The following is a 16,973-nucleotide window of genomic DNA, read 5'->3' on the forward strand; positions in this document are numbered from 1 at the left end:
ACGTATACCAGCGGTTTCTTGGCGCTGAATAAATCATGACTCAGTTCCAAATGTGTGACCTACTCGACCGCCTTGTATGGTGGAGGCAGTGGTCAGCTGGGACCCACAGCCATGTGTCGTTGGCTCAGGATGCACAGAGTTAGTGACACCAGAGCAGATGTTGGTAGTGTTCGATCGCCTCTGTAACGATGATCTTTTTTCCTCGGACTGGAACGCTTCTTCCTCTTACTCCTCTCCTTGCGTACAACGATATGAACTCAGCCATTGAGAAATCAAGATTCAGTTCCAAATGTGTGACCCACTGGATCACAGTGTGGGCCGAAGGCAGTAGTCAGCAAGGGACCACAGACATGTGTGGTTGCAATGCTATGCACAGATTTGGTGGCACCACATCGAAGGGAGTATAGTGATATTAATGCGGCCATTGACATATGAACTTGGCCATCATGAAATCAAGTCTCAGTTCCAAATGTGTGACCTACTGGACCGCAGTGTGCGCCGGAGGCAACGGTGGAGTACGTCAACAAGAAAGGAGTACTGCGGGCCTGTGTTGCGGAGGCCGTGATGGTTGGAGGAGACTGCCAAGGTCACGGGCCTCGGGCTTGGAGCTTGCACCGGCACATGGTTGGCCCTCTTTGACACATGCCGGTGTTGGAAGGTGAGAATCCAGATAACGATCTGGGGATACCCAATGCACTACTTAAATGTCGCTGAAAGCGCTTCAACAAACTATGATAACAATACTTTACAGTTTTGTTGACAGTGTGAACATAATTGACAATTCCTTTACAACAAAAGTAAACCATGTATTCAAAGAAACCAAGACTCCAAACTCCAGGGAAGGAAATATCGCGAGTTAGTTTTATTCGCAATCTTCTTGAATGAATTTCACAAAAATAAAGATGATGGTGCTTTAAATCAGCGTAAATAATTGATTAAAAATCCCAATGCATTTCGGGCTTTTACAGGGAAACCCTTCATCAGGGAAATCTGTCAATAATCCAACAAAATATATGTCAATCGCTCACATCATTATAAACTGGGCATGTATCAAATACAGGGAATAGCGTTCAATATTGTGTCTCATGCTGACAATTAGCAGGAAAAAAGTGTAAAAAGAAATAAGTGTAAAAAAGAAGATAGCCCACTGCACCACCAAAGTGCTCCGACTCGAGTGAATAAAACAATACAAATTAAAAAACTCGAAAATGGTGTTCGTGCAAAGCTTAACACCAGCACCACATCCAAGGAAAGGACACATTGTGATCAATACCTCCAATAAAACGAAATAGAACTCGCTAATGGAAAATGCGGCCAATTACATATGAACTTGGCCATCATGAAATCAAAACTCAGTTCCAAATGTGTGACCTACTGGACCGCAGTGTAGGCCGGAGGCAGCGGTGGTGTACGTCAACAAGAAAGAAGTACTGCGGGCCTGTGTGGCGGAGGCCGTGATGGTTGGAGGAGATTGCCAAGGTCACAGGCCTCGGGCTTGGAGCTTGCACCGGCACGTGGTGGGCCCTCTTTGACACATGCCAGTGTTGGAAGGTGAGCAGTCAGGCTTGGGTGCGGTGGGGCAGGCAAGACGAGTCTGGGGACCAGAGGCCTGTGGTGCAGCATGCGCACAGGAGTGCAGGAAACACCACTCATGATGGCATTCGCCACATGGCTGGGTGAGAGGCGCCGCCCTGGCAGACATGTTGGCCATTCCGGAAGAGAACCATGCCCAGAACCACGTGCTTTTTATTCACACCCCTACGCTAGCCTGGCATACGCCAGGCCAGCCCACTCCGCTCACGCTTACAAGTGGGGACATAACAAGATACTTTTCTTCGATCTTCCCCACTGCCTGGGGTACCATGGTTGCGTCCAATGTCCACTACACTCCAAACACCTGCAGTATATGTTGACATGGACATGTCTGTGGTCTGCATACTGCAGTCTGGCCAGCACATCCATGCCACACTTGGCATTGTGTACATTCTCATTCATGGGTCACAAGCCTCCTTCGCACATGCCTGGTTCCCACCTCTCCCCACAATATGCTATTGTGTGGCTGAGGTGCCATGCAGTTGAAGGCTCATGTACATGGCTAGCCCAGGTTACCACAGCAAGTTGTGCTGCTTTGTATGGTGTGTGGGCATGTTATTTGGCATGTTGTATGTGAGTTTGTAACGTGTGTATTAACAGAGTTGTAAGTTGCATGATTGTGGAGTTGGGGTGTGTTCATTTGGTACTTACCAACGAGCAGTGCATTTCCGTAGGTGCCATCCTGGAAGCGCCGTTTGATGATGGACTGTCAGAAGATGTAGGAATGTACACACGCCTTGGTAGTTGATGATGACATTGGTGAAGATTTCCCGGTGGTCCACTATTGCCTCCACATTGATTGAATGTGTGTGCTTTCTGTTGCGGTAATTGTGTGCAGTGTCGGCAGGGGGCACAAGGAGGACATGTGTGCAGTCAATTGCCCCAACACATGTGGGTAGCTAGCTATGGTGTAGAAGCTTTTCTTGGTCTCCAGCTGTTCCTGTGCAGTGTGGGGGAAGTGAAGGTACTGGGGTACCAAGCTGATGACGGCATCCAAGACAGCTGTGAAGAACTTGATAGGGCTGGATGTGAGACTCCTCCGACTCTGGCAGTTGTTGGTTGGAAGGTACCAGAGGCCAACAGGTGCAGCACAGCCAACAGCTTTGTCTGCGGAGGGATATTGGTTGTCCGCTGTGTTGGTACCATCAGCCTATGGGCAATGATGTTCAGGATGCGGAGGATGCTTGTGCCTTTGAGCCTGTAGTGGGCAATGACATCCACTGGTGTTAGGTCTGTGAGGTCGGTGCGTTTTCTGAAGGTCGGCTGTCTTTGTCTGCGCTGCCTCTGTGGTGGTCCATGGGTTGGGTGGGGGGGAGTCTGGGGGGTTTGCAGGCCTGGGTGTGGTGGCGGTGGTTGTTGTGGCCCTCTTGGGGCTCCGAGCTGCATGATCAGTAGCTCCATGGCATTCTTTGTTCTTCTGGTGTGGCTCTGGGCTGGGTTCCCTTTTATGGTGCAGGCTGTCGTTCGACTTTACACCAGGTAAGAGCAGGTGTTAAATGCCTGCTGCTAACGCGCCTTATTACCTGTTTTGGGATCTTATCGCTGATCTGGCTGGTCATTGAGAATGTTGAGAAGTGGTGTTTTCACAGCTTTTTGCACAGGAATGCCTACTGTGCATCTCATTAGCGTTAGATGCCGGGGTCATCTGTGGCGATGTGTTTAGTGGCTACTATTGCAGGTAAACTGGTGATATTGGCTGTTAGCACCAGCTTGTGAATGGGGTGATACATTTGTCGCCACTTTGGCTGCAATAAAGTGTCAATAACTTGGCGATAAGTCCTTGAGAATATGCCCCTTGGTGTATTTTGTTAAAGAGGTTTTTTTGATTATGAACCAACCCGGGACAGAAAGACACTGGGAAGACAGAAAAACCCTGACCTCAGAGACACGAATTGCCGCCAGAAAATCGGCCCCAAGCAAAAGCCGAAGGAGGAGAGAGAAGGAATGGAACCAGACCGCACTGAGCCAAGAGCGACAGCAAACAGGGCCCAGAACAGAAAGCAGCAAGCCGGATCAAATACACCAAGACTGCCCAGCGGACAGCCAAAAGTTAAAGTGGAGCAAAAGCCCAGAGAGAGAAACTGAACAAACAGAGGGCATCCCCACCACCACAGCAGAAAGTGAGACGCAGTCCGACAAACACAGACACACCGCAAGGTTGAAAACCACCTGCAAGAGAGCCGAAACCACCAGAGGAACGGGGCAGCAGAACCAGACACAAACAAACAGACTGGCAAGAGTCGCAATAACGGAAATGGCTGCAAAGGAAACCAGCATGCCGAAAGAACAACCAAAAACACGAGGGTCACCACAACCACACCAGTAGAGAAACCTTTGGGACACAGACCCCAGTCACACAAGGGACCCCCTGGAAGGGACTGTGACACTAAGGAGAGAACCCAGGCAGGCACAAGGCAAAAAAGGACCCAGGAAAGGCACCAGAAAACGACTGTGAGAAGAGACCCGACCAACAAGGGAACCCAACCAGCCAAAGGAGAAAAGCAGCAAGCCCTTAGGGCCGCCCATGTACGGAAGGAAGGGAAAGCAACACAGCATCCCGAGACCGAACAGGAACCAAGCAACCCAACCCAGGAATGTACCACAAGAAGGAAGTGAGCCGCCAAAGTTAGCACCCAGGCCCCCACACAGCCAGCCAGCCAACAACCAGGGAGTGCTCCTGTGTGCTCCCAGGAGCACACAGGGAGAAAAAACTACAGTCTGAAGCACACCAAAGGTGAGAAGGACAGAAGGGCAGGCCAAACGAGCCCGAGCCATGACAAGACCCCCAGGGAGCCACCCGAGCCAATAGGCCCTAGGGCCCTGAGACCAGGGACAAAAGACGAGGACACAAATCCACACCGGAAGCGTAGGGCCCCACCAGTGAGAAGAGAACTGGGAGCACCAGCACCCCGGTCACCCAACAGCACCGCAGGAAACAACAAAACCAGCAAGGAGAGGGGCAGGACACAAAACCCGCGCTCCAATAGGCAAAACACGGAACGAGCAACAGTTCCCAAGGCAACGACCGCAGCAGCAGACACCAACAGAGACGCATCCAGGCAAGTACCACCAACAGGACAAAAGCCCCGGCCAGTCCAAACATGCCCTGAACCCCAGGAAGAAAAAGGACCCCAGGAAAGCGCAAAGCCGGGAGCTCTGACGAGAAGGCCGAAAAGCCAACACCGGAGACCCAACAGAACCAGGGAGTGCTCCTGTGTGTTCCCAGGAGCACACAGGGAGAAAAAACTACAGTCTGAAGCACACCAAAGGTGAGAAGGACAGAAGGGCAGGCCAAATGAGCCCGAGCCATGACAAGACCCCCAGGGAGCCACCCGAGCCAATAGGCCCTAGGACCCTGAGACCAGGGACAAAAGACGAGGACACAAGTCCACACCGGAAGCGTAGGGCCCCACCAGTGAGAAGAGAACTGGGAGCACCAGCACCCCGGTCACCCAACAGCACCGCAGGAAACAACAAAACCAGCAAGGAGAGGGGCAGGACACAAAACCCGCGCTCCAATAGGCAAAACACGGAACGAGCAACAGTTCCCAAGGCAACGACCGCAGCAGTGGCGTCACTAGGGGGGTGCGGGGGTGCGGACCGCACCGGGTGACACCACCCACATGGGGTGACACCAAGGTTGCGCTGTGTAACACAGCTCTGCAGCCTCGCCTCTGCTCTGTGGGGACGATGGGTAGATGATGTCACTTTTTGCTACCCCAGGCACGGTAGTGCACTGAAGTCCACTCCAGCAGGAATTGTATGACGATATCACGGTGGAATAAGGACGTCTGTAGGAAAACATCGGGAGCAAGTCAGGAACCTTCAAACTGAAACGCAGTTTGGCAATTATGTCGGAGCGGTGATGATGAGAGAGGGTTGTATAAGTATGACCAGGCGGCAGTGTGCGGGACCATGTGATGTATTCGTGATGATGAAGAGATAAAACAAAATATGGAAATGTGTGTCCTGAGCCACAAGAACAAAGAGAGGGAGCCGTTATTTTCGTATCTTGGCTTCGTTAGAGGCAAGGACAACGCGTGAATTTTAGAGAATATTACTTTTATTATGTACGGAAATGAATATTGATACATAACTTAACAATGACTTTTTTCAAAGCACAATAAAAAGCTGCATAATTTGTGGACTTCATAGTATTACCATCAAGCCAAAAGACATCCATATTATCTGGTTCGTTACAATTGCAGTTTGATTCATGCTGGGAAGGATTCCGATTTATGATATGCAGGTCAAGGGCACATCTTTACAGCAGAGGGACAACCAACTTTATTATTCTCCAGGGTCTTGTTATCTACCTTTTGCACAAGGCCATACGCAACAGCTGCATTAACCAACTGAACAATCTTACTACGATTTGTACCTGAAATCTGCAGAACAGTGCTGTACAGAATACACTTTAACATTGCAGCTAAACTGCAATGCTCTTATCACAAGATGCATGTAAGTGATGTGTTGTGTGTACGCACATATGTGTATGTACTACGTGCACACCCAACACATGCATACATCTATGTAATTTTGTACATGTAATCGGTTACAAAAGCGTTGCAGTTTAGTTCCAATATTAGTATGTCTTTTGCACAGTGTTGTAAAGCGGCCAATTAAAGAAAAGCGCTTAAGAAAGTGTGACAGTGGTACATTAGGAGCTGCAGATTAGGGAATTGCCTTGCAGCACACTGAGTACAGGTGCCTGGGGACAACATTGACTGAGTAGATGAGGGCAGACTGACAAGGGTCTTCATGGGCAGTGAGGGGCTCGGGGTTCTAATGGGCGTGTTTTATGGACTTAGAAGCCTAAGGTTATTTTATGAATCAAGAGAGGAATTGAGGGCTAGCAGAGGTACTTTGGAAATATCTGACTGTCGGCCGGGAGGGACGGAAGGCAAGCTGAGGTGATCTTTCTGTGTGATTGGCTTCAAACACAGGTGGGGGCCCCTCAGAGGCTTTGGAGACTGGTACAGAGAGGCTAAAGGTCAGTTAAATCTTTCTGAAAGTAGGGGTGGGTTAAATTGGGAGAAGTGTGGTGCAGCGGCTAGAGCAGCTTACTCCAGAGAGAGAGGCTTGTGGCTCGATACCCAACGCCTGCGGCAGCTCAGCTCAGCATCATGTGATTATGGACAATGACTCACTTAATCTACGTGATGACCCCCAGCACCTGGATACCCTCAAGGGTGATAAGTTTTACAAAGCTGGAATTAAATGTGAGGGCCAGCAAGGGCTTCCGAGAGTTAGTTAGGGGTTGACTGAGGTCTGCTAAGGGTCTCTTTGGGTCATCTGTTGTCAGTAGAGAGTGAAAAATGATGGTCTGAGACCATGGTGACAGGGTCTGTGAGAAGATGGAGGCAGAGTAAATGGATCCAAGAAGCCGCTGTTGAACGTGCGCTGTACAAATGTCTTTTTCATTCATTTTCATTCATCTGTGTAATGAGCCGTGGTAGAGTGGCCTTGAACACTGTCAGAGGATCAACTAAGGGTGCTGATAGACACTTGGAAATGTAACAATCAGCTGAGAGTTTATGATGAGAGTTGAAGGTAGGCTGATGGTGCCTCAGGACAAGCAGAGGGCCTCTTAGGGTTGATGAGTGCTAGCATTTAGTTGGCTGAAGTATAGCCTGTCAACTCTTAGTGTTAGCTGAGTGTTTATGGTGCCCAGTTGATGGTTTGTGAGAACTTGCTGGGGTGCTGCTGATACCAGCTAAGGGCTAGAGAGCCATGACACAATTTGTAATGACAAGTCGGGTACCTTCTTTACAACCAGAAGAAAGGTTCATTAACATGTCCCTGCCGACCAGAGGAGACCAGTATCCCCATGTTTGTCTAGCTTCTTGTTGTGTTCCAACTTACACCTGTTCGCTCTGTGAGGTTAGCTTGCTTTGCTGCTGCTTTTCCTCTGCCTGTTTTGTGTCTGAGTGCATCATGCACAGCTACTTCTCTGTACCTGCTCTGTGTTGTGTTTTGTGGAAAGGGTGCCCTTAAGCTAGCATTCTGTACCTGTTCTGTGGGTATGAGGGAAGTATGTATGATGTAAGTTTCCACTGCTGCTGTTGCCTGGTGTATGCACTGTTGGGCACTCATTACATTTAATGTTTAGTGGGTAGGGTGGAGGTGTGTACCACTGAATATTATATTTATTCTGCTTCTTTGAGTTTAGCCCAATCCCATTTAATATTTCAACAGAGTAAGCCATTTGGTGCCCCCAGACACTATTTCTTTACTCAATGGGAAATCACCATAAAACATTTTAGTACATTCTTAGTATCATTGGGATGTTACATTTAATTGAATCAGAGATAGTGAAACTGATTCAGATTATTGAATTATTAACGAGGATTTTGAATTATTGTTGTAAATTAGTGTGCATACTCTTTCCTAAGAAGAGCTTGCAAGGATATTTGATGGTATTTTATGTCCAGCATAAAAGGATAGTATGTGACACGCTGACAACTGAGCGCCCTATTTACAAAGGCTTGTGACACTTTTTATGCTGCTGTTGCACCACAGTTTGTAAAACTGCTGCAGCGTACAAAATGCGCCACATTTACAAAGTGATGCATCTAAGCAGATGTGTCACTTTGCAAAGGCCTGCATACATTATACCTGAGTCAGGTATAATGTATGCAGGGTGTGCATTCCCCCGCAATAGAGGGTTGTAAAAGTGGTGCTGTGAAATCTATGAATTTTCACTGCAACACTTCTAGGACACTACTGCATCAATATCTTATGCCTGCCTCACAGCAGGCATAAGACTGACACAGGCCCTTTCACATGGGGCTTCCCCCATGTGAAAGTACACATTGCTAGAGTTGTGTCTGTTTTCATACACACCCCAGCAATGCATCACTTTTGCACCTACAGATACGACAATAATACTGACATATTTGTAACTCCTTGCGATGTGGAGCGGTGTACATTTATTATGGCGCATCTACGGTGTTGCAAGGAGGGCAATCTGAAAACTGCTGCATCGCTGTTTTCACCCAGCGATGTGACCGTTTTCATAAATGAGGCCCTGAGTATTTATCATCATAAAAAAGTGCTTGGCACTGACCTACGTCCTTTATCGAGCACACACTGCTTGACTGTGAGGTGAAGGAAATTCCTATTGGGAAGCAGCCTGTCAAGCACAACAAACTGAACAAATACCAACTAAGCATGAAACACATGTCCGAGAATATCCAGCACTGGCTATACCAACACTAGGCGGCAAATGCTTGAGAGACAGTGAGTATCAACACTATTGAGGACTGCATTTAGCAAAATGTCTTTGGAGTTCTGGTGCAGGCAATATGCTTCTCTGCTCAACAGTTTAATTTGTTTTAGTTAATGAACCCTGGGGATGTTCCTGTGTGCTTCAATGCGGTAAGTCGTGAGGGGGTGACACCATGAGTTACCCGCACCGGGTGACACCAACCCTAGTGACGCCACTGGACCGCAGCAGCAGACACCAACAGAGACGCATCCAGGCAAGTACCACCAACAGGACAAAAGCCCCGGCCAGTCCAAACATGCCCTGAACCCCAGGAAGAAAAAGGACCCCAGGAAAGCGCAAAGCCGGGAGCTCTGACGAGAAGGCCGAAAAGCCAACACCGGAGACCCAACAGAAGCAGTCAGCACCAGATGCCCAAGGAGAACTCCCAACCAGGCAATAAAGAGGCCCGTCCCACAAACCACCTCATGAGAGTATAAAACACAACATATGTATGCGTAAAGAGCATGTGAACCACTACGGGTATCCAGGCGCTAAATATCAGAAGTATGTTGTTAACCAACAAAAAGGTACTCATATTATCGACCTCAGATGCACTAAACGCTGAGTGGAATTGCTGGGATCCAAACCTGCAACCATGAGGCCGAACACAGGCCCCAGCAGTAGACAAACAGTCCACTGAGCCACCAGACCCATACCGATAAGAACACAAGCAATCAGGGCGGCACAGCCAGAGCTAAAGCGATCAAGGCAAGGACAGCACCATTGTGCCAAAAAATCAACAGCGGCGAACCCCGCAAACACCCTGGAGCATGAGGCAGGGGGCAAACAATCCAGAACAGCAATAAAGAAGCACCAGCAAAGCAGGGGAAGACCCAGAGAAGTGAAGGAACGGCAAACAGCAGCCAGACAGGAAACCCGTAATCAGGGGAACCCACCAACACAGTACAGAAAAGGGAACCCAAGTACGCCCCCCAGAATGGCAAAAAGCCGCTAACACTCGGGAAGGAGGCCCCAGAACAGAAAGACCACTGGCTGCACCAGGAGACAGGGCGGGCAAGGAGCCACTGGGGCAATAGAAAAGGAACTAAGGCAAGGCCAGAGGCCCTGAGACCAACAGGAAGGAGAGGATCCACAAAGGACAGACAGGGGAAACACCTCCAGAGGAAGGCCCCTACCAAGGCAGACAACCCCAACCAGAACAGCCGGGGGGGCAAACGAAAACCCGATGAACAGGACCAGCCCTAGAAAGACCAGCGAGAACGCCAAAAAAGCGATGCCGCAAGAAGAGTCCAGACCACACACCCCAGTAGAGGCGGGCGCCAAACCCCCGGCCGGACCAAGCAGGCACCACCCAAAGGTAGCAGAGCAATCAAAGAGCCACAGCTCAATGGACAGGAGCAGGGGAGACCGACAACCGGAGCGGCCGGGTAGAGGGCAGGACCCAAGGAAACGTGCCATCCAGGGCGAGAGGAGAGGCAACAGAAAGGACCACAACGAAGCCCCGACCCCCAGAAGGTGAGGAGAAGCATGGTGACAGCAGTAATCCAATAGGAGGCAGGTGCTGATGCTGCCCAGTGACGGAAGGACAGGAGCCAACCACAGCACCTCCCGACAGACACGACAGAGCCCACAGCCCCTGGAAACCCCTGGAAGTCCAAACAGATACGGACCGGGACAGACCCCGCACAACAATGAAGAGCAGGCAGGAACAGGAGTCCACAGGAAGGAAGGACTGCAGGCCCAGAGCCCAAAGAGCAAGCCCGAGCCAACAGAGCCCCAAAACCAGCCAGTGAGCAAAAGCTCCTATGTTGGACCACTACCCCAAGGGAACCCCCCAAATGGAAACCCAGGAAGGGTGAAAGCAGGGACACGAGCACCAGCAAAACACACCATGCCCCAAAGCAGTAAGAAGCAGAACATCCAGAAACTCAGGATGACGAGCGAACGCTCCAGCCAGAGGGCCATACCCCAACACCCCAAAGCGCACAAAGGTCAACACACAGCACAGAGCAGCAGGAATTTCAACCCCAGGATATCCAGGGCGAAATCAAAACCACACTGCAGACCAAGCGGATGCCGGAACTTGCAGAGCAGCCAGCAAGGCAAACACACATAAAAACCCATGCTGCGCCACGTGTCCCCCGGGCGACCCTTGACCTTCCAAGTAGGTTGCAACCCCCGCTGCAGCTCCATCTGTGCCTGTGCCCTGCATTTTGGTTTTGTTTTCTGCGCATTCCTGGGCGCTGTTCTTCCCTCGCCCCCGTGCCCACTGCTCACTCCCGCCTCTGCTGCCCCTGCGGCCCCACCCCTATGCCCCTTCGCCATCCCCTGCCTGCCGCCTCCCGCCTCCCGCCTCCCAGCTGCTTCTTCTTCCCAGCTCCCCTTCAAATGGCGGCAGCTGCGTGGACCCCGCGGACCTGCCAGAACCCCTGGACCCAACAAACACCACGACACCAGACTCCACTATGACGCTAGCAGCATCCACACACTAAACGCCGGCCCAAACCACACATGGTTCCAGGCAGCCCCGAAACTGCCCCACGGACCCTTCTCCTGCCGCACCAGCAGCTTCACCTGCAACAGAACCACCAAACCGCCAAGGACTGGACCCAACCACCTCCGCTGCAGACTTCTCAACACCCGCTGCGCACGCAAACACGCTGTCGAGCTCTGGGATCTGCTCAACACCTCCGCCCCAGACGTGGCCTTCCTGACCGAGACCTGGTGGAACGATTCCTCGGCGCCCGACATAGCCATAGCCATCCCGGACGCTACAAGATCACCCCCAGGGATCGCGCCAACGGAACCGGAGGAGGAATAGCCATCGTCCACAAGTCCACCCTCAAGGTCGCCACCCATGCAGACGACACCCTCCACACCGCCGAACACCTGCACTTCCAGATCCACACCGACCCAAACACCACCCTCAGAGGAACACTCATCTACAGACCCCCCGGACCCCGGGCTCAGTTCAGCGACTCGATCGCCGACCTCGCCAGCACCCACACACTTGCCTCCACAGACGACATCCTCATTGGGGACCTGAACTTCCACCTCGAGAACAACAACAATGCCAACTCCGCCACCCTGATCGACAACCTCGCAACCTCGGCCTCAAACAACTCGTCACCGCACCCACCCACTCCGCCGGCCACACCCTGGACCCCGTCTTCTCCACAGGCACCCACGTCGCCTTCTACCACAGCACCGAACTCCACTGAACCGATCACCGCTGCATCCATTTCACCTTCAAGAAACCAACCGGGCACCACCGCACCCAACAGCTGCCTCACCGCTGCTGGGGCAAAGTCACCGAAGACCGGCTGATCACAACCCTCGCCCAGAACCCACCCACCTACCCCACCAACCCAGACACCACAGTCCGCAACCTCAGACAGTGGATCGACGACTGCGCCAACATCCTCGCCCCGCTCAAAAAACCCTCCCACAGCCATGCCAACAAGAGAGCCACCTGGTTAACCGACGAGCTCCAGACCTCCAAACGCACATGCCAGAAACTGGAGAAAATATGGCTCTACGAATGCACACTGGACAACCACGCAGCCCACAAGGACGCCACCAGCAGACATCACCACCTCATCAGATTATCCAAGAGATCCTCCTTCAAAGACCGCTTGGACAACAACGTACACGAACTCTCCAACCCCAGTGCCAATGACATCCCGCCCTCACAGGAACTGTGCGACTCACTAGCCACCTTCTTCCACCTCAAGATCGCTGACATCCACGACAGCTTCAACACCATACCCGCCCGACTATGCCAAATTCCACCTCCCCTGTGAACATCACCAGCGCCATCCGCCTGACCTCCTGGTCCAACGTCAATGACGAAGAGACATGCAAGGTCATGAACTCCATCCACTCAGGATCTCCGTCAGACCCGTGCCCACACCACGTATTCAACAAAACAGACGCAGCCATGGCACACCAACGACAGAAGGTCATCAACATCTCCTTCAAAACAGCGACATTTCCGGAAAGCTGGAAGCACGCCGAAATCAACGCATCCTCAAGAAGCCCAGGGCGAACCTCAAAGACCTCAAGAACTTCTGGCCGATCTCCTTGCTCCCATTACCCGGAAAGGGTCATCGAGAAAATCCTCAACGGGCAATTAGCCCGCCACCTGGAAGACAACAACATCTTGGACCCGTCCCAGTCCGGATTCAGACAAAACCACAGCACAGAGACAGCCCTCATCGCCGCCACAGACGACATCAGGCGCCAACTAGACAACGACGAAACATCAGCCCTCATCCTCCTGGACTTGTCGGCTGCCTTCGACATGGTCTGCCATCGCTCTCTAAAGACACGCCTCCTAGAACCCGGAATCCATGGACCATGTCCTTCCACACCGGCAGAACCCAGAGCGTCAGCCTCCCACCCTTCCGATCCGAAGCCACCAACATCATCTGCGGCGTCCCCAGGGCTCATCACTCAGCCCAATGCTGTTCAACATCTACATGGCCCCCCTCGCACAACTGGCCCACCAGCACGACCTCAACATCATCTCCTACGCTGATGACACCCAGCTCATCCTATCCCTCACCAAGGACCCACACAGCGCCAAAACCAACATCCACGAGGGAATGAAGGCCGTCGCCAACTGGATGAGGAGCAACTGTCTGAAGCCGAACTTGGACAAGACAGAGGTACTCATCCTCTGACCCACCCCCTCAGCCTGGGACGACTCCTGGTGGCCGACTACACTGGGAACAGCACCCCACCTCCCTCTCCATGGCTAAGCAAGTCAATGCCATCTCCTCCTCCTGCTACAACACCCTTAGCATGCTCCACAGGATCTACAAGTGGATCCTGACCGAAACAAGAAGAACAGTGACACAGGCCCTTGTCAGCAGCAGACTGGACTATGGCAAAACACTCTACGCAGGAATTCCAGCCAAACACCTACGACCTACGACGACTACAACGCATCCAAAACGCCTCCGCCCGACTGATCGTCAACGTACCCCGCCGCAACCATATCACCCCCCCTCCTGAGAGACCTACACTGGCTCCCCGTTGACAAGAGGATCACCTTCAAGCTCCTCACCCACGCACACAAAGCACTCCACAACGCCAGACCAGCCTTCCTTAACAGCAGACTCAGCTTCTATACCCCCACCCGACAGGTTTGCTCAGCCAGCCTCGCCCTCGCCGCTGTCCCCCGTGCCCAAAGAACGACCTCCGGTGGCATATCCTTCTTCTACCTCGCCGCCAAGACCTGGAACACCCTCCCTACCCACATACGGCAGACCCAAGACCTCCTCGCCTTCAGAAGACTCCTCAAGACCTGGCTCTTCGAGCAGTAGCAGCACCCCCTCCCCTCAGCGCCTTGAGACCCTCACGGGTAAGTAGCGTGCTCAACAAGTACTTTGATTGATTGATTGATTGATTGCACCCAACACACAGCCCGAAGGGAGAAACAGAAACGTGACAGTAGGGTGAGAGTACAAACAAAACATGCTCCACAGACACCCACAGTCCAAAACCAGGATCACAGTCACGCAGCATGAGGAAATCATGAGGCGCATACGTGCGGGACAAAGAACAAAGACCAACATCCCCAAAGCGACAAGGAGGACAGCGTGAGGAACGCATGTACATCCAGTCCGCAAAGCTGAAAACCGAAGCCAAACTCACCAGCCAGGAGCAACGTGTCAGCATGGAACAACCTGGGCAGACAGAAATGGGCCAATAGTAGGCGAATGTGCCTGCGGCGAAGCATAGCCCGTAGAAGGAGATGCACAGACGTGGAACACATGCAGGAGCCCAGAGAGTGGCCTACACACTCCCGGACCACGAACTCCATGGGGACCCGGTACCAGCAAAGCAGGGGAAAAGTGACAGGGCCAAATACAGCCGCACAGCACCGCCGCGGCGTCTCGATGGACAATGTAAGGTACGGAAGCCCACAATAGGGTCACCGAAACAGAAACAGAATGCCGTGCAGCACAGCCACCTCCCGCTGCAGCACCTCGAGGGGCAGGCGGGCGGGGAGAACCAATGGGTGCCAAAGGGTGCTGGGAGAACACTGCGCTGCACAGCCGCCGCCCGCCGCAGCGCCTCGAGGGGCAGGCGGTGAGAACCAAAGGGCGCCGGGAGAATGCCCGCAGCAGAGCCGCCGCCCACTGCAGCGCCACGAGTGGCAGGCGAGCAGCGATCATCAACGCAAAAAGCAGAGTTGCAACACATAAAATACAGCCTGCCGGCAGATCGAAAGACAGGATTGTGAGAGCCTCACATTTCAGAGGATCGAATGGCAGTCCCGGGCAGCATTGGGAACAGCTGCGAAGCACAGCTGCCGCCGCCGCAGCACCTCACAGGGCAGCAGGCGAGTGGGTGGCACAAAACAAATGCGGCCAAAATCTGCCACAGAAACGCAGCGCAGTACCTATGCCGAAGCGCCGTGATTGGCAGGTGGGCGGAAAAAATCGGGCACAGAGCAGGACCAGGCACAAAGGACCAAGCGAGCAGGGGCCCTGCAGAGTGACGACCCCCACCTTAAGTACCCTGGCCTCTCACCCCCTGTTAACCCTTGGCTCGCTGGAGCAGAGCCTAACCGGCCCAAACACACCGGGGGAAGGAAGGGATGGAGGGGAAAAGGTCCAAGATCCACTGGTCCGCTAGAGCAGGACCTACAACCCCAGACCCAAGCACCTGCTACAGCAGGCACCACTTACCTGATGAAGCATCCGGAGAGCGAATGCGGGCAGAACTAAAAAAATCAGGCTGATGGGTTGGGCCGGCCCACCTCTTATAGAGGTCAAGGGTGTAATGGGTCGGCCATATTGAGAAGGGATGGGAGGCATGGGACTTTTTGCTTTGGAGGGTTCTGGTGTGGAGCTGAAGCTCACTTTGTTCGTCATGTGGCGAGGAAGACTAACAAGGAGGTAATGAGTTCCTGAGTGTTATGGACGGAATACTAACTCCAAATAAAAACATGTGCAAGTAATGTTCGAAAGTTAACATTTTTTAATATGCGATACATGTGAAAAAATTACACCTAGTACCTGATGCACCTTAAGGCAGTGATCTACATGAAGATAATTGTACTGGAGTTATGCCTTGAGTGCAAACGTAAGACAAGATTCCACTTGATAGCCTATACACAGTGGCACAATGCTAAATCGCATAACACGGCATGATCCTACATGTGTTTTTATTGCCCTCGCTGCTTAATGCGCTGTAAATGTGTCATTTTGCTAAATTAGTCCTTTGAACCACAAAAGTCTGTCTGTATCCATACTAATATTAGCAAAGCTGCACATGCAGTTCACATTGTCCTGTGAGTTTGGAAATTGGCGCTTCAATACTCTTTAAGCTGCAGGTGGTAGACCTCTATTGCTAATGGAAGGAGTTGCCCTGTTCTCCCTCTTGGGTGTTAGAAATCTTGGGCCAGATTTCCATGAAAGTGCAGCAGCGCCGCACCGCAAGCCTTTTGGCTGCGCCACGCTGCGGCACTTTCAAAGCACGTTATTGCGACATATTTACAATAATATATTGCATTCCTGTTCTGTCCCCTGTGCTGGTGCACAAACAGCTGCCATGCGCCAGCACAGACACCCTTGCACCATGGTGCAAGAATGGCTGCGTCATGGGGAGATTGTTTTTATGCAGGAAGGGTACCTTCCTGCACAAAAACAATCACTAGATGCGTTTTCCTCTTGTTGTGCCTCGCTACGCCATCCCTAGGGTGGTGTAGCATTCTGACTCAGTTCTAGGTTTCCGATAATCTGGAAATGTGTCAGGTTCCATGGGTGTTGCCTGGGAACAACCACAGCAGCACCCATGGAATGCCCCTTTCATTCAAAGTATTGCATATATAGGGACCATATTTACAAGGACAGGAAAAGTCACACAGGGTGGCTCTTCCTGTCCTTGTAAATATGTGGCAGTGAAATGCGCGATGCACTGGTGGCGCAAAAGGCTTGTAAATCTGGCCCCTAGTACTCACTCTAAACCCTATTTATTGGTTCAACGAGAATGACAGGATTCTGCTGCTTTTTGTTTCAGTGTGATAACACAATGAGATTCGAAGAGCGAACAGCGCAAATAAACGTAACAGTTGTGTGTGACGATCATGTGCAAATGATGACGCTTCCAGTGAAAGACTTCTGAACATGTTCCC

General features: G+C 51.8%; 1 protein-coding gene across 2 annotated transcripts in view; it reads left to right on the top strand.

Annotated features, from left to right (window-relative positions):
- RGS13 (regulator of G protein signaling 13) overlaps positions 1-16,973 on the top strand; it is a 361,972-nt gene that overhangs the window by 225,930 nt on the left and 119,069 nt on the right. The window lies entirely within an intron of this gene.

Source organism: Lissotriton vulgaris, chromosome 1_1 (assembly GCF_964263255.1).
Source record: "Lissotriton vulgaris chromosome 1_1, aLisVul1.2, whole genome shotgun sequence".
NCBI classification, from domain to species: Eukaryota; Metazoa; Chordata; class Amphibia; order Caudata; family Salamandridae; genus Lissotriton; species Lissotriton vulgaris.